The sequence below is a fragment of the Hibiscus syriacus genome, unplaced genomic scaffold (genome assembly GCF_006381635.1).
Source record: "Hibiscus syriacus cultivar Baekdansim isolate YM2019G1 unplaced genomic scaffold, ASM638163v2 tig00001644_pilon, whole genome shotgun sequence".
Classification (NCBI taxonomy): Eukaryota; Viridiplantae; Streptophyta; class Magnoliopsida; order Malvales; family Malvaceae; genus Hibiscus; species Hibiscus syriacus.
In genome coordinates this window covers 3870784-3890093 of record NW_024061878.1, presented here as the reverse complement: position 1 = coordinate 3890093, position 19310 = coordinate 3870784, and positions in this window count along the sequence as shown.

Here is a 19310-nt window from a genome sequence, read left to right as displayed (position 1 = left end):
AGTTTCATCTTCTGGAGTAAACTTGAGATCAATCAAAATTAGTGCTAGACGTGGTCGTCAAACTAGCCGTGGACGAGGTCGAGTGGCTAGATTTGTAGACCCGATCGATGGGATACGAGTAGATCCCCCACCTCCGTTAGGTGATCTTGCTCCTACGACCCCAACGAATATGCCTTCTACCGTAGGTATTGGCATGACTACACCGATCATAGGAGCGACTAATATTGAGTCATCAGTACAGTCCGGGAAGAGGACTCGTACTTTAGCCCGTCAGAGAAGCAATACACGTTTTAGGCCTGCAGCATCCTCACGGTTAATTGGCAGTCGAGACGGTTCCTCGTCGTATTATCATGGACTCCTTTGTGAGTATTGTGGTAAACAACACACATGGGAGTGTCGTAAGAAGATAGGTCTTTGCTATCAGTATGGATCTAGTGGTCATTATCGGAGGGATTGTCCTCAGCTAGCTTCGTTTGAGCAGACTACTACTCAGACTCCTGTGCGTTCTTAGATTACAGTACAGACCCCAATTAGAGATCGTAGTCAAGAAAAGACTCGAGGATCAGCGTCTAGGACAGACAGTAGAGCCCGACCTCATCAAAATAGAGGGCCAACAGCTTCTGAGGGTAGACAGCCAGCTTCTGAGGCTAGACAGCCAGCTTTGGTTTATGCCACTAGACGTCGGGATGACAGAGATGAACCTGAGGTTATTGAATGTACATTACTATTATTCTATCCCATACTTTGCATTACTGGACAATGGCTCTTTGCATTATGGACAATGGCTCCACTCACTCCTATGTATCGAGCTCGGTATCTCAACACCTTCAGATTCTAATTGAGAACACTGAAAATACTATTACAGTTACGAGTCCAGAAGGACAAGCGGTATTAGTGAATAAAGTATTTCGGCATTGTCCTCTGAGGTTTAGGGAGAAATTTTTCGTGATCTTATGAGCTTTCTTTAGAGGAGTTCGTTAATTCTTGGGATGGATTGGATTGACTAACACAAAGTAAATCTAGATTGCGAGTACAAGAGAGCTACTTGAAAATTCTGATGGCCGGACCGTGTGTTGGTGAACGCGCGGCTATCTCTCCAATATAGTTTCAACGATGGAAATTGATCGTATGATCTGAAGGGATATGAGACTTACATTGCCTGTATTTTGAACCCAAAGGTGCATTGTCCACGATCGATGAGATTCGTATAGTTAGCGAGTTTCCGGATGTTTTTTCGGAGGAGTTGCCTGAGTTACCTTTTGATAGAGAGGTAGAGTTCGATATTGAGACTTATCCATGATCTTCACCTATTTCGATGGCACCTTATCGTATGGCTCCAAAGGAACTTAAGGAGTTGAAGGTCCAATTGCAAGAATTATTCAATCGAGGATTTATCCGACGTAGTACTTCACCATGGGGAGCTCGTTCTGTTCGTGAAAAAGAAGATGGGTCGCTAAGATTGTATTGACTATCGGAAATTGAACAAGATGACGGTCAAGAATAAATACCACTACCCAGGATTGATGACTTATTTGATCAACTGCGAGGAGCTACTGTATTCTCTAAGATTGATCTTCGTTCGGGGTATTATCAATTGAAAGTTAAAGGATCTGATGTTGCAAAAATGACCATTCGCACTAGATATGGTCATTATGAATTCTGGTGATACATTTTGGTATGACGAACGCTCCTGCAGCTTTATGGATTTGATGAATCGAGTGTTTGACCATATTTGGATCAATTTGTGGTGGTTCATTGATGATATTCTGATATATTCTCGTAATGAGGAGAACATGACGAGCATTTGAAGATCGTTTTGTGGGCTTTGAGAGAGCATCGTCTATATGCTAAACTAAGCAAGTGTGAGTTTCGGCTTCAAGAAGTGTCGTTTCTGGGGCATATTATTTTTGCGCGAGGTGTTCAGGTCGATCCTAGCAAGATAGAGGCTATTATGAATTGGAAACGACCTAAGAACGTATTGAGATCGCAATTTCTTGGGCTTGGCTGAGAAATTAAAGGCGGTTTTGACTCACGCACCGGTGTTGATTCAACCAGAGTCCGGGAAGGATTTACAGTGTATAGTGATGCGTCACATTCGGACTTGGTTGTGTTTAATGAAGGAAAGTAAGGTGGTGGTTTATGCATCCCGTCAGCTGCGACGCATGAATATAATTATCCTACTCATGATTTGGAGTTAGCAGCAGTGATTTTTTCCTTGAAGATTTGGAGACACAATCTTTATGGAGAGAAGTGTTACATTTTCACGGATCATAAGAGCTTAAAGTATCTTCTGACCTAGAAGGAGATTAATTTGAGACAGCGACGCTGGCTAGAGGTTCTAAAGGATTATGATTGCGAGATTGATTATCACCCTGGTAAAGCTAACATTGTAGCGGATGCTTTGAGTCAAAAGGCGGTAACAGAGTGAGATCTTTAATAGCCAGTATGAATTTATATGACGATGGCACTCTGTTAGCAAAATTACAAGTTAAGCCGACCTTGGTTGATGAGATCAAAGCTAAGCAACTCCTTGATAGCTCCTTGCTTTCCATGTTTGAGCAAGTAGAGCAGGGGACAAACTCATATTACGCAATTGATCAGGATAAAGTTTTATTCTTTAAAGGTCGATATTGTGTGCCTGATGATGCTGAGTTGAGACAGACTATCTTTACTAAGGCTCATAGTAGTCCATATGCTATGCACCCCGGAGGAGATAAGATGTACCGGAATTTGAGAGAGATGTATCATTGGATTAGGATAAAGAAAGACATATATGATTTTGTGGCTAGGTGTTTGACTTGTCAGCCAGTTAAGGCAGAACATCAACATCTATCAGGTTTGTTACAGCCTATCAAGATTCCTGAGTGGAAATGGGAGCGTATTACTATGGATTTTGTTACTGGCTTACCTATGACTCCTTCGAAAAAAGATTCAGTTTGGGTGATTGTAGACAGACTTACAAAGTCAGCTCACTTCATTCCTGTGCGGGTAAATTGTACTTTGGACAAGTTAGCGTGATTGTATATTTCAGAGATTGGCAGGTTGCATGGTGTTCCGTTGTCTATTATTTCTGATCGAGATCCGAGATTTACTTCGAGATTCTGGAAGGCACTACATATGGCTTTGGGAACACGATTGGATTTTAGTACATCATTTCATCCACAAACTGATGGTGAATCTGAGAGAGTGATTCAGATTCTGGAGGATATGTTGCGGGGTTGCATAATTGATTTTCATGGTAGTGGGAGAACTTTTTGCCGTTGGCTGAATTTGCTTACAATAATAGTTATCAGACCAGCATTCGTATGGCACCTTACGAAGTACTCTATGGGCGTAAATGTCGCACTCCGATTTGTTGGACTGAGTTACGAGATAGTAAGACTTTGGGACCTGAGTTAGTGCGAGAGACGGAGGACACAGTCAGATTGATACGTGACCGTTTGAAAGAGACATTTGATAGGCAGAAGTCTTATGCAGATCAGAGAAGGAAAGATACAATTGAGATTGGTGATCAGGTCTTCTTAAAAGTTTCACCGTGGAAGAAAGTATTGAGATTCGGGCGTAAGGGTAAATTGAATCCAAGATTTATTGGACCATTTCTTATCTTGAAGAGGGTCGGACCTGTTGCTTATCAGCTTGAGTTACCTCCCTAGCTCAGTCGTATTCATGATGTTTTTCATGTGTCTATGTTGAGGCGATACCGTCCAGATCCAGATCACATCATTCAGGTCGATGAGGTAGAGCTGAGACCTGATTTGTCATATGAGGAGGAGCCTATTCAGGTTTTAGAGAGGGATGAGCAAGTTCTTCGGAATAGGCGTATTCCAATGGTCAAAGTTCAGTGGAGTAATCGTAGCCCCTCAGAAACTACTTGAGAAACATTGGAGTCAATGAAGATTCAATTTCCTCATCTATTTTCATAAGGTAAATTTTGAGGATGAAATTTCTTGTAGAGGGGGAGAATTGTAACAACCCGAAAATATCGAAATTATATTTAATTGGAATTTAAAGATTTAATTGTGTAATTAGTGAAAATTTGGGGACTAAATTGAAAGATTTTAAAATTTGTTGCTTGTTTTAGAGTTAAAGGAAATTCAGGGACCAAGCCCTGAATTTATCATTAAATATTAGGTAAGTTTTTAGTTTATATATGAATACGTGGTTTTCTATTTTCAAAACAGAAAACCACGCCCAAATCCCCTCCCGAACGCCCAGCTTCAAACCTCGATTCCGACGCCGTCTGAATTCCGATCGTCGTTTTGAAAGCACCATCGTGTTCGTTATCGAGTCAGGAACAATCCCCTCAATTTAATTGAAGCAAAACGCTGCCAAACGTCGTGAATTTCAAGTCAAAGCATCGACGTGTTTTTTAGCTCAATCGCCTAGAAACTCCTAAATTCATCGCCGATCGTTTCTCCGTTTACGACACCTCTCGCACCATCGTGTTCCTTGTGCCGTTCCGAGTCCACCGGTGTTCTCCTTTTTCTCCGGCGGCGGCGGCGCTGCTTGGGGAGGTGAACCGGTCAAACTTCCCGATTTGATGAATTCGAGCTCTCCGTAGTTCAAAAGTTTGAACCGAGCTTTGTAAGTATCTCGAAAACGCTCAAAATAATTTTTAGAAATTTTTTTGTAATTTTTAAAGCCCCGGAGGACACCTCACGCGCCACACGCACCGCCGTAGGGCGAGTGAGTGACCAGTTCAACCGGTTTTCTTAAGGGTTTGACCAGTCACGACCCGATCTGTTGACCGACCCGATCTGTTGACCGACCCGACCCGTTGACCCGACCCAACAGTTGACCGATGCTATATTGGTAAATAATTCAGTTTTGGTGTTATTCTGGTAAATAATTCGGTTTTGGTGCTATTCTGGTAAATAATTCGGTTTTTGGTGCTATTCTGGTAAATAATTCGTTTTTTGTGCTATTCTGGTAAATAATTCGATTTTGGTGCTATACTGGTAATTAATTCGAAATGGGTGCTTATTTGGTAATTAGTTTAAAAGGGTGCTATTTGTGTAAAATGTTCAACAGTTTGTTGACCTCCTTTGACCGGCTTTGACCGGCTATTAAACGATTGTTAATCTTTTCCGAGTATATATTCTGGTAAATAATTCGTTTTTGTGCTATTCTGGTAAATAATTCGATTTTGGTGCTATACTGGTAATTAATTCGAAATGGTGCTATTTTGGTAATTAGTTTAAAAGGGTGCTATTTGTGTAAAATGTTCAACAGTTTGTTGACCTCCTTTGACCGGCTTTGACCGGCTATTAAACGATTGTTAATCTTTTCCGAGTATATCTATCCTGATAGTTTTCGACGTGTCGAATCCGTTTCCGTGGTCCGTTTCGTCAAGTTCGAACCCGAAGGCCTCCAAATCGACGGTCAAAGTGGTTGACTTTTACTTTGACCAAGAATTTGAATTTTTGAAAAATCATACTTTATGTTTTTCGACATCCTGATTCCGATTCCGCAGTCCGTTTGGCCAAATTCAGACTCGAAACCCTCCAAATTAAAAGTCAAACCCTGAAAATGCTTATATACTTAAGAATTTTAGCTTTGAACAATTAAGTAAGATTTGGGGCTGATAAATTATTATTATTTGAAGGTATAAGAGACTCTCCGGATCGTTCGACAGCTCGACCCAACTATTCTAGATCAGTTAAACCACGTGTGCCAGTATTCACCCGTTCGAAAACTATAGCAGAGCGTGGTGAAACCAGCAATCATAGATACTATCTGAACCTATTATCGAGGTGTGTTCCCTACTATTACTGAACTGTTTTATTGGTTTTAATATGTGGTACCGAATTCATTGGTTATTGTTTTATGGATGCACCAATTTAATGTGACAATTTAGGAATATGGCTGCTATCTAATTTTTGTTTTGAAATGGATATGATTACCATATTTTCGGATTTATGGAATTTATGTCACGGTGCAATTGAATTTTGGAATTGAATTACGATGAAATAGCTCTGATCAAGCTAAATGGGCCTAATGTGACTCTTGAGGGCCCCAAGATTTCATTAGGTCGGCTTTCCTTTGCTGTGTGCTTAGGGTAAGCTATATGGACTTATTGACTTGGGCTTAAGGATACAAGATTCATAGCCTATCCTTAAGTCGGCTTTCTTTTGCTATGTGCATAAAGTAAGCTATATGGAAAATAATTTTGGGAACTACTGATGGTGTACCAGAAAAGGGTTTAAACTATGATTTTCAAAGTTAAACTCTTTTATGAATTTGTGAGATTTACTGGACTATGATTTGTACCTATTGTGATTTTATGGAAATGTTGGGACACACTGAGCCTATCACCTTTCGAAAATGTTTTCCCCCTTTCAGATACTGTTGGTTAGATACCTCGGTTCGAGCACTTGAGGATCAACATATCTCTTGAAGTAAATCAGATTGTAATGTTTTATTTGCAAGTTGACTTTATTTTGGTGACATGGACCTTATTTTAAAATATCAGATTTATAATGATGACTCTTTTGCTATTACTGTTCGGTTTATTGTGATTTTGAATTTGAAGACATGTTTTAAATTAATTTATTACTTATTGATACTATATTTACGAGTTGGATTTTGATAGTATTTGTTTATAATTTCATGTTATTTATAATGTGATTTTATATTGATGGAATAACGGTTTCGGGAAAAAAATATCTTTAATAATCATAATGTGATCCACTAGACTTAGTCAAAACGTATAGGCCGAGTCTAGGGGGTTACATCTGTGCTACGATAGAAGTTTCTGTAGTCGGGGGTTCTTCAAATAGTTCCTCTTCTATGGGTTGTCCGCGTTGTATTTTAGCTGATACATCCTGTTAAGTATGCCAGCAGCTTGTTAGTTACTTGATTACTGCAGTTTAGGTTAAAACTATTTCTGTTGTTAGCAGTTAAGCTTGGAGTCTCAAGCTATGTTGTAAATAGCTAGCTTATCTGTCATGTACTTCAAGAGTTTTTTAAATGAGAAAGTATTTATGTTATACTTCTTCAAAGTTTCTGTTTTCTTAATATGGTATCATCGCTGGTTGATCTTGGTGCCTTCTTCACTTGTTCGTTGCTTGTCGCATAATTTCTAAAGTCTTGGTTTCTTGTTTTCCTCGTGTGGTGCTCGTTAATGGCTGGTGCTGGACAGAATCTTGATCTTGTGGAAACTTTCAAAAGTGGTAAGTTATTTGCCAACAAAGAATCATATTGTGCTCGATGAGGTTAATGTTTCTTGTGGAAGCAACAAGTACTCTTGACGTTTCAAAGTCATCGCCTGGAAAGATTGTTGACTGGTGGGCTGCGATCTCCATCGTAGAGGATTCTTGATAATGAAGGTAATCTGGTTCTGAATGAAGATTTTGAGGTTTTTGTTGCACAAGATAATGCTTTGGCATCCTGGTTATTATGTACCATAAGTGATCATCTTTTTCCTCAATTTGTTGGTGTTACATCTGCTGTTGATGTCTGGCTCTTGTGTTGAAGTTCTTTGCCAATCGTTCAACTACCAAAGTCATGAATCTTCATTGCTAGCTTCGGATGATAAATAAGGGACATGAAATCATGAGGTCCTATCTCTCTTCAATCAAAGAAGTCTGTGATGCTTTGGCAGCCTATGGGAGTGCCATTCTGATGTTGAGCAGATTGTCAAGATCTTCAACCGTCTACTGTTTGAGTATCAATCTTTTGTGGCAGTGATAACTGCAAGCAAAGATGCATTTACTTTAGATGGGGTAAAATTAGTCTTGATAGATGCATAAACACAATTAAAAGGTTTCATGCTCAGCTCCCTATGAGTGCTAATATAGTGCATGTGCAAGGCAATGGTCGAAGGAATGGACGAGCTAATCAGTATAACAGTCAGCAGCAGTACAATGGTGGTCGAGTAGGTGGTCATTTCCTTGGTCCCTTGGACGAACAAGACTGCAGTGTCAGTTATGTGGAAATACTGGTCACTCAGTGGATCGTTGTTGGCATCAATTTTACCAAACAATTCCTGGAGCTCTTGCTGATAAAAGTGAATCTCCCAATGCTTGGGTGGCTGTGCTTATAATGCCTTGAATTTCGAGTTAGGAATTTTGGGTATATTCGTTTTGAACCTTAGAATAAATTCTCTTATCTCATGAAGAGTTTAACCTAAGTAACATTTGATTTGGGCTTGAGATGAGCCCAAAAAGTATTAAAAAGGGTGTTTTTAATATGGATAGACTAGGGGATTAATTATCCCAATTTTTGAAATTAAGTTGAATCTCATTTATGTGGGATGATCTCACGTCTGTAAACCCCTCCTCTTTTTCATCCCAATCTTATCTTCTTCCTCTTCTCTTCATTATCTTCTTCCTCTCCATGATAAGAACTTTAGTCTCCTCCTCCCAAGCTCTAATTCAAGTCCCTAATCATAAGTTTTGGTTGAGTCTTCAAAAAGTAGGTTTAAGATGGGTTTATGAAATCTGGAAATTTCGGTTCGTTTTAGAGGGCTTTGCGTTTTAGAAATCATTATACTGCTCCCTTAAGCCTTAGAAATGAGTAACAACCTATTAAGCTTGTTTTTATTACTGCAAAAGAAGGGTGAGAGCTCTAATGCAAGGGGCAAAGAGAAGCTAATTCTTAGGTGATTCCAGGGCGTTTTTCAGCACCTAGAATCAAGGTAACATAATTCTAACTTGACCATACCACATGTAGGTCATTGTATGTGCATTTATGGTATGTTTTGTTCAAGGAAGCATGCTATAGTAATTTCATGGTAAATTCCATATTTTTTGTTTGTAAGCATGAAAGTTAGTACCTTTTAACCTCTAAGACTCAAATAAGACTTTAAAAACGTTACTAGTCTTAGAGGACCGAATGGGTGAGTTTTGGGTGTAATTTTGTGCTCAAATAGAGTACTTTTATCCGTCGGTATCGATACTGGAAGAACAATATCGATAATTTTCTTCGTGAAAAGCAAAAAACAAGGCAATCTTTTAGGTTAAGTATCAATACCCCTTCAAGGAGCATCGATACTCGGGGTCTAGTATCGTTACCCAGAGGGTAGTATCGATACTGGTGACAATTTTAGGATTATAATAGCCATTTTGGTATACCGATGGTAGTATCGATACCATGGGTATAGTATCAATATTCTCCCCATAGAAGTATCGATATTGAGGCATTTTTGAAAACATTGAATCTAATTTTGGTACCGATACTCAAGTTGAGTATCGATACCCAAGGGTCTGTATCGATACTGCAGGCACAATATCAGTACCATCACAGATTATTGGATAACTTGGTTCGTTTGGTTAGGGTGTTCGGGATTGGGTGTTTTGAGTTCATATAAGCTGCAAGTATTCAATGCAAGCGAAAACAAACAAGTTAACTAATTTTTCACCTAGAAATCAAGCAAGATAGGATGGCATAAGATTGACCATTGTGTGATGCTCAGAAAACGGCTAGGACATCAGAGTTACTCTAGAATTATGAGGATCATTCTCTGTTTTTGAAATATCTGGATATTGTTTGACTTCGTACGCATTAGATGCATGTAAATTCTAGATTGTACCGGTACACATTTGACGTACGTAAATTATAGATCGTACCCTATGCTCGAATAGGTATAGGATGTGATCTTTCGATGCACGTAAATTCTGAACCTCATCCTGACCTGTCAAGTATCCTAGGTAAACTAAGGGCTATAAATTTGGATGCACGTAAATTTTGGTTCTTACGCCAAAGCTATCATGTTCTAGATAGGCTAGTGTGTTGTCTAAGATGCATGTAAATTCCTCCAACCACACCACTTGGCCTATCTCATGTTTGTTATGTACTTTGACATGTTTATGACCATGCAAACCAGCATGTTCATGAAATGAATGCATGTAGTATTGCATAGTTATTTTAGTGGCATTGAGCTTGTGAGCTCAGCGCATGGAATGTATTTCCATGCACAAGTTAGTAGAGGATTGTCTTTGAGCATATCAAATCAGTACATTTCATATCAGACGTTTTTAGAGTATGTCTTGAGTCTATTTTAAAGGGCATGTATTTTATATGGATTTGTTATATGATCGAGTCATAACCCCATTTTAATTTATACTATGTGGATGTATTTGTATGTATTAGGAGACTTCCATGTTTTGTAAACCTGATTTTGATCCCACTTATATTATGATAAATTATTTTGATGTTTATAAATGTTTTAAAAAGAAATTTTCTGGTTAACCATTTTGGTGGTATCGTGTGGCATCGTAGTCGATGGACCTTCGGGTTGGACTAGATTAAGGTGTTACATTTAGCGGTATTAGAGTGTTAAAGTTTAGTTATTCCTAGGAACCGCGGGTAGTCAATAAGTGTCCGTGTGAGTACATGCCCCTAGGGTGCCAAGAATACTTAAATTTCTGGAATGACGATAGTGACCTCTATTTCCTTTCTATTTGCAGAAAATTTAGGTCATGGCCGATGTTGTGATCCCTACTCATGAGAGCCAGGAGGAGAGTTGTACCACCTTGACTGAAGATTTCAATGATGAGTATGCCCTAGATTCAGAGGATGAGATACATACAGATGCAAGAGTCGGTGAGGTGACATTTTTCCATGATCTGACCTCGATCCTTAGGAAGATAGTTTGCGCTATTTCAAATCTGTTCACTATGCCACCTCACCTACTTGTGGCACCAGTTTAACTTACGTAGTGCCTCAGAAGTCCCCATTCGAAAGGCTTCATAGGTACAGGATGATTGATTTCTATGGATCTTGGGATGACGACCCCATCTCTATAGAACAGTGGCTCAGAGAGACACTCCTTACATTGCATCGGTTATACATCACTCCTGAGGGCAAGTTAGAGTGCGTCACTACCCTTCTGAAGGGTGAAATGATTGACTGGTAGGAGATTATAGAGTTGGCGATGGATCCATAGAGACCCACCTAAGAGTACTTCCTATCAGAGTTCAGAGAGAAGTATATTGGGAGGCTCACACTAATGATTTACGTGACCAGTTTTAGCATCCGAAATAGGGTGACAGGACCATACTAAAGTACGAGAATGCGTTTCTCAGGTTAAACAAGTATATGCCATAGCTCGTTTAGAATGAGGCCCACCGTTACAGGAGGTTCAGGGAGGGCCTCCACTTGGATGTCTTGACTCATTGGACAACATATCCTCCTCGTGTCTTTGTAGAGCTAACCCGACAGGCAAAAGATATAGAGATGATTTTGTACAAGAAAACTTAGGTGGCGAGTGATTCAGTGGGTCAGAGTATGAGGGTTCCAAAGATAGGTAGACAGTCTCATTTATCAGTGAAGTGGGCTAGGGGCCCCTAAAGTTTAGGGAGACCACTATCAGGGTTGTCTAGGGGAGCGGCTCAGAGTTCAGACTGTAAAGATATGTCTGACTCTCGTAAGATACCTTTATCATCAATTTTTGGATCGAGAGTCAGTAGATTAGAATGGGCACTATCTCACCCAGTGTGCTCGAATTGTGGGCATCGACACCCTAGAGAGTGTTATCGAGTAATTGGAGGTTGCTTCAGTTGTGGGTCCTTGGACCATTTTGTTAAAGATTGTCACCAAGCTTAGATTTTAGCCATCGTATCCTCACAAAGATATGCTCCATATGTTCAATAAGACTGAGGGTCCTCGAGCGGTGGTGGAGCTGTTTCAGGTCAGTACAATAGGGGTACCGCTAGATCTGAGAATGTCTAGGATCCCAGAGTAGCCTCGTACTAGTATGTTGTGCAAGCCTAGGAGGAGTGCGATGTTGCTAATGTGATTTCAAGTATATTTATAGTTTTCTCCATTCATGTTACTGCATTGGTAGATCCGGGTTCAACGTACTCATATGTTTGTTATGATTTGGTCCAAGAGAGAAACATTCTAATCGAAGATTTAGAAATAGGGGTCAGAGTGTCTAGTCCTCTAGGATTAGACGTTTTGGTTGGCAAGGTTCACCACCATTTCCCCGTAGAGATTCAGGATGAGGTATTCTTAGTCAATTTGATGGAGCTACTATTTTGAGAGTTTGATGTGATTTTAAGCATGGATTGGCTTACCAAGCACGACGCAAGTTTAAAGTGTAAGGTAAGGAAACTTAAACTTTGCAAGGACGATGGGACCAAGGTAGTGATGACCAGTGGGTGTACGGGTTGCACTACCAAAGTTGTTTCAACCATATGGACTTAGAGATTGTTGAGTCAGGGGTGTGAAGCCTTCTTGACACATGTTGTAGATACGTGAGCTTTCGTTCTGATGCTTGTGGATATTCATACCGTATGAGTGTTATCCTACGTGTTTTCGAAGGATTTACTAGGGTTATCACCTGATCATAAGGTCGAATTTAGCATAGAGGTTTTACAAGTTTGACTCCGGTGACCATTACACCCTATCGCATGGCACCGACGGAGTTGAAAGAGTTAAATAACCAGATTCAAGAGTTTCTTGAAAGGGATTGCATTCAAACGAGAATTTCACCTTGGGGAGCATCGGTACTATTTGTTAAGAAAAAGGATGGGTCAATAAGTTGTGTATCGACTATCGACAACTGAACAAGTTGACTATCAAGAACCGATACCCTCTCCCTAAGATAGATGATTTGTTTGACCAGCTCAAGAGAGCTTATGTTTTCTCCAAGATAGACCTGAGATCAAGGTACTATCAGTTGAAGGTTAAGGATGTCGATATAGCTAAGACAACTTTTAGGACAAGGTACGACCATTTTGAGTTCCTTGTGATGTCGTTTAGAATCACCAATGCCCTGGCTGCATTCATGGATTTGATTAATCGAGTCTCTCATCCTTATCTGGATCATTTTATGGTGGTTTTTATCGATAACATTCTTGTGTACTCTCAATCCTAGGAAGAGCACGATTAGCATATTCACATCGCTTTTGCAGACACTTCGGGAATGTTAGTTATATGCCAAGTTTGGAAAGTGTGAATTCTGGCTGACCGAAGTGGGATTTTTGGGTAATGTTGTAGCAGCTGATGGCATCCAAGTAGATCCCTAAAAGATTAAGGCAGTGTTAGAGTAAGAACCGCCTAAGAATTTCATCGAGGTGAGTAGTTTCTTAGGCCTAGCAGGGTGCTACCGTCGTTTCGTAAAGGGTTTCTCCATGATTGCAAAACCGTTAACCAAGTTATTTCTGAAGGTATTTTTTTTATATGGAACGAGAAGTGCCAAGTGAGTTTTGATCATTTGAAAGAAATCCTCACTCAAGCTCCCGTTTTGACACAACCAGAATCGAGTAAAATCTTTACCATATTTAGTGACACGTCACTAAATGGATTGGGATGCGTCTTCATGCAAGAAGGAAAAATTGTGGCCTATGCATCATGTCAGTTAAAGCCTCACGAGCGGAATTATCTTACCAATGATTTGGAGCTTGGCACAGTGGTCTTTGCTTTGAAGATTTGGAGACACTACTTGTTCGGGGAGAAGTGTCGCATCTTTATGGATCATAAAAGCCTTAAGTATATACTCACTTAGAAAGATTTGAACTTGAGGCAGCGAAAATAGTTAGAGCTTTTGAAATACTATGATTGTGTGATCGATTATCATCCGAGTAAAGTGAACGTTGTTACAGATACTTTGAGCAGGAAGACAGTGATAAAGTTCTGAGCTTTGCTAGAACTTTTGAGTTTGGCAAATTCAGGTTTTCTATTAGTTGATTTGAGAGTGGAACCCATGCTAGTGGGTGCAGTTAAGAGATTGCAAGGTTCGAATGACTATTTGAAGGCCTGAGTAGAGAAAGTCCTCTGATGTGAGGCCCCAAGTTTTGATTACATGATGGGAGCGTGTTGTACTTCCAAGGTGATTTGTCTGTGTCGACCGATAGGAAGCTTTGTGATAAGATCGTTCATGAATCACATTATAGTCCCCTTTCTGTTCATCCGAGTAGTAACAAGATGTATCAAGAGCTCTGACCATTGTATTGGTGGTCGGTCATAAAGAAAGAAGTGTCCAAATTTGTTGCAAATTGCTTAGTGTGCCAGTAAGTCAAGGTAGAACATCAATTTCCCTCAGGATTGATGCAACCTATTCAGACATATAAATAGAAATGGGAATAGGTGACTATAGACTTTGTAACCGGTCTACCGATGATGATATTTTTACATGATGTCATGTGGGTTATAGTGGATCGTTTGATCAAATCTGCTCACTTTCTTCCGGTTCGGATAGATTTTACGTTGGAGATTTTGGGGCAACTATATATCCACGAGATTGTGAGGCTTCATGGTCCTCATCTAGATCATATCCGACAGAGATCCATGTTTCACATCTCAGTTCTGGAAAGCGCTACATGGAACTTTGGGAACTAAATTGCACTTTAGTTCCACCTTTCATCCTCAGACAGACGGATAGTCTGAGCGAGTTATTCAGATCTTGGAGGGTATATTTCGGTGCACCATTTTAGATCTTGAGATTAGTTGGGAAAATCACCTACCTTTAGTGGAGTTCACATAAAAAATAACTTTCAGGAAAGCATTCAGATGGCTCCGTATGGAGCCTTGTATGGGCACAAGTATATAACTCCATTATGTTGGACAGAGCTTAGTGAGGACAAGATAGTAGGTCCTGACTTGATTCAAGAAATTGAAAAGAAAGTTTTATTGTTTCAGAGTCAGTTGAAAGAGACTTTTGACAAACAAAGGTCGTACATCGATCTGAAGCACAAGGATATAGAGTTCGTAGTGGGAGATAAAATATTTCTCAAGGTTTCCCCTTTAAAAAAGGTACCTTGGTTTCGACGTAAGGGTAAGTTATTCATTGGACCTTATAAGAATTTGGAGATAGTTGGGACAGTGGCCTATCTGTAGATGTTTCTTGCGTGTAAATTAGCTTAGGTTTAGACATAAGTTAGTTTTATATTAAATGTTTTGGGTAAATTAAGCTTTTAGTCATCGTACTTGTTAGGGTAAATTAGTTTTAGGTTATTAAAATTCACATGTTTATAATTGTGTTCCTTTATTTTATGTGCGTTCAATTTCAATCCCAAGCAGCATTATATTATTTAACTTGTGTTGTTTTAGACATTTAACTTCTAATGTTTTCATGTTTCATTTTAGTCCCTAAATCTAATTATTTTAAATTTTCATTTTTTGTACATTGGGTTTGCTCCTTTTGAAATCTATATTTTAGTCCTATAGTATTCTTGGGTTTATTTGATTTTAGTATACGAAATGTAGAAGTTATGTTTTATGACTTGATTTTGTTTAATTCAGGTTTTAGTCTTAAATTTATTTTACAATTAAATAGGTTTCACGTAATATTATTAAAATTATATTTATAGTAAGCATAATTTTAGAATTAATATTGATTAATTTGTTACATAGGTATATATATATATATTTATTAATGGTTTTAAGTTTGTGTTCATTTTTTTATGAATTCATTTCGTGGGATAGCATTTTTTAAAGTCATTTAAATATATTTTTAATTTGAGCCCCAAATTTTATTGTTTTTTTATATTTATATATATATTTATTTTATATATTTACATTTGTTTTGTTTTCATTGTATCATTTTATTAATCTAGTGTTGTATTTTGCATGATAGCCTCATGTGCATAACTCGACTCTTATTACATAAATTGATTAAGGGTAATATCCTTTTAATTTAAAATTGTCGGGATGGCTTCTTTTAACTCACTAGAGAGTCGTTTTGGCGAGTTTAAATTAAAAGTCTATCCCGTCAGTAACACCTAAATAAATTTGGATTCATCACTTTAAAATTTGGGAATGAAAGAAATAGAATTATTCGACTATTTAAATTTTTTGAGAAAAGATCGTTAGAACTCACCTAAAGGTCGGTCTCAATATTTTAAATATTCGAATATTATTATCTTTCTAATGACTTGGTAATTTAAATTTAACCTATTTTGTTGCTTTTGAATGTTATAAGATTCACATTATTGTGGTTTTAAGGGATCATAAACCAAATTAAGTTCAAATTTGTAAATTTCGTTGTAAAGACATTAATTAATCGACTGGGTACCGATTTAAGGCGCTGTGGGGGTACTAATCTTTCCCCACGCGTAACCGACTCTCGAACCCGGATTTTGGTAACGTAAACCTCAAATTTGTCATTTTAATTAAAATTAATTTTTTATAAAATGACAACGTTTTTGGGTGCCCAATCACACCCTAATCAAGCATTGGTGGCGAATCCTCGAACCGTTTGTTTTTATCGTAAAGGAATTTCCAAATTTTTGAAACGAGAGGTTTTCTAAAATCGTATTATTGTTAATTAAAAATCAATCAAAGAGATCAATAATTAAAAATGACATGGTTTTCAAAATCTCGCCCTCGCCCTTAAGACGGTAAAAATCGTTTCAACAGCTTGGCGACTCCGCTAGGGACTCTTTTTTAGAGAGTCAGGCTGATAGTTGATTAATTAATTGTCTTTGCAAACGAAAGTTGTTAGTTCTATTTAATTTGTGTTTTGATCCCTTGTTTGATTTAAATTTCTTGTTTGCATTTTAGTTTGTGATTTGGTTAACGAATAAATAGTTTTACTAACGTGTGATTTCCATGTTTCAGTTTTCTGACCTTCATTTTAGTTTGTTGATTATCTTGGATTGAGGCAAAGGATTATGAGTTTCCTCTTACTGTCGCTATAAACTTTCGATATTTAGACCCTTCTAACTGTGCTCTGACCCGTTAGGTAGGGGTGAACGCTATGCTTACGTGAGAAAAATTACTTTTCTCCGCATGGGCTTTAGCAAGTAATCTCTAGGGTACATGCCTTATGTTTACGAGTGAAACATTGAGTTTCCTCACATGCACATAGGGAAATGTATCCTCTCGAATTGAACTTGATATGTTTTAAGCCTATAATGGGTGAGGATCGAGGGTCTGGCAAGCCCAAGGGGGCACCAACAAAGGACAATTCAAGGACCCTTTTAGTTATACCAAAATTGTGCCTGTTTTATGCTGAATCTCTGTCCGCAGACACGAAGGGGAAACTCATTCTAACCTTTTCCTCGAATTTATTTATTTTTACAAGAAGTATGAGAACTAGAAAAACATGCGATTAGGTTTTATATATTTTCGTACGAAGCATGTGGGTAGATACCATGTTGGGTAGGATATACTAAAACATGATTGGGTAGATATCATGATGGGTAGATACCATGTGAATAAGGCATAAGATGTATATATTTTCTATCTTCCTGTTTTTATTTTATTCCTTGATTATTCATTGTATATACTAACGCAGTTTTATTTTTGTTTATGTTTCTGTGTTTTATTTATTATTACTGCATTGCATCATAATTCATGAAGAAAGGTGTTGGTTCACGAAGTGGTCATCAAAGTATAAGGCGGTCATAAAATGGACAAGAGCTTTCATAACAAGGAAATAGATAACGCGAAAGTAAGGTCGTGGTCCGAGGAAACTCAGAGGAAGAAAGGCGACAGCTTGACTGAATATTATATATCGGTAATACCAGAGATCGCTCCGGTCAGTCTAAAGCAAAACGATCTGTAAGAGTTATGCGGAATTTGGGAGAGTTGGAATTCTGATGTAAAGTACTCTTTCTGGCAAAAATATGGTGACATAGCCCTTCTATTGTACGTGGAAGTAAACGAGCCCTTGATCAAAGCTCTTATCTAGTTTTGGAATCCAGCGTATAATTGCTTCACTTTCAACAAGGAAGACATGACTCCCACGTTAGAAGAATACACCTCCTTTTTTCATTTTGAGACGATACACTTGGACCGAATCTACTCAAAGGCCACAAGAACGCAATCCTTCAAGAGCAAACTCGTGAAGATTACTGGAATGGGAGAAAACTGGGTCACTAACCGAATCCAAAAGAAAGGAGAGTCTGATTGCTTACCTTGACCATGCCATAAAGAACTTATCATCAAGCATAGCGACTTCGAAAAGAGCATGGAGATGTTTGCTTTGGGAATTTACGGTTTGGTATTTTCCTAAAAGTTCTTTGTCATGTGGAAGCCGCTGTAGTTGATTTATTCGAGCGATTGGAAAGGAAGGTGAATTCTGTTCCTGCGGTTTTGGCCGAGACATTCAGGGTGTTTAGCAGTTGTAGAAGAGCCGAGAGTAGCCGTTTCACTGGGTGTGTCCAGTTGCTTATTGTGTGGATACGTATCCACTTCTGGAAGATTAATCGAGAGTATAGTTGTCGTTTTTCTACTGTTTATTCACCCTTAAAAGATTTCGTCATCAAGGAATGGTCAGAGGATCTCACCAGGAAAGATTGGGTTTCACTCTTCAGAAATCTACAAGAGCATGATATAGTATGGCGCGTCCCCTGGTTAGCTTTTGTGGATGTGTTGTACCAATGAGGGGATGTCGATTGGGTAACCCTATTGGGATTATGGGGTGGAGTAGGTTATGCTCCACTAATAGTACTATGGCAATTTAGAGCACGTCAATTCATCCCAGCTACATTAAGCCTGAAGACATCCGAATTTTTGTTCTATGGAGATCACTACAAGAAAATTGCTCGCGCAATGTCGGATGCATGGAAGTCAACTTTTACAACTGATTTGGTAGCAGTCGAGGTCATGCTGACACCAGATTATGTGGCATAGAGGGTTGTATGAAAGAATGATGTTATTCCCTTGGCGGATTGTGATCAAGTAATTCCTTTGGAAGCACAATTAAGATATGTACCGTCTAAGTTAGAGATACTGAAGAATGAATTCGAAGCAAAAATGGCCAGAAAGGAGGCAGAGTGTGAGGCTTTTATACAAAAAGAGAACATCGAGTTAGAGAATTAGAGGCAGAGAAGAAGAAAGAAAATCTAGAACTCGAGTCCGAGAAGAAGTCCTGGGCTAGCGCACTGAATAACGAAAGGAAATAAGCTAAAGAATTAATACAAAGGCAAACTTTGAGCAAGAAACGAGAAGAAGAACTCACTCTGGAAGTACGAGGGTTGCAAGCTAACATGGAAGAAATCAGAATGAAGGCAAATAGCATGCAACTTGAACTATAGATTAGAAAACAAAGAATCGAAGAGCTTGAAACTAAGAAGAGGCAAAGCAAAGAGGGGCTAAAATTAGAAAGACAACATCGAGAGAGTGTGCTCCAAGGCAAACAAGATGAAGTGTTCATCTGGATACAAAGATGCGAAGCAAAGAATGAGCGGTTAGAGGAATTCAATCAAGAGATACAGAAAATGGAAGCAAGGCATGAGGAAGAGTTAACTCGGGCCAAGTCAAAGAATGAAGAGTACAGTGCCTATATTGTACAGCTTGAAAGTTTCTTATTTACAGAAAGTAGTCAGCGATGCCCAACAGATCTAAGGGTTAGCCTCGAGGAGAACGATACCTTGAAAAGAAAGATTCATTATTTAGAGGGTTTCTTACGAAGCTGC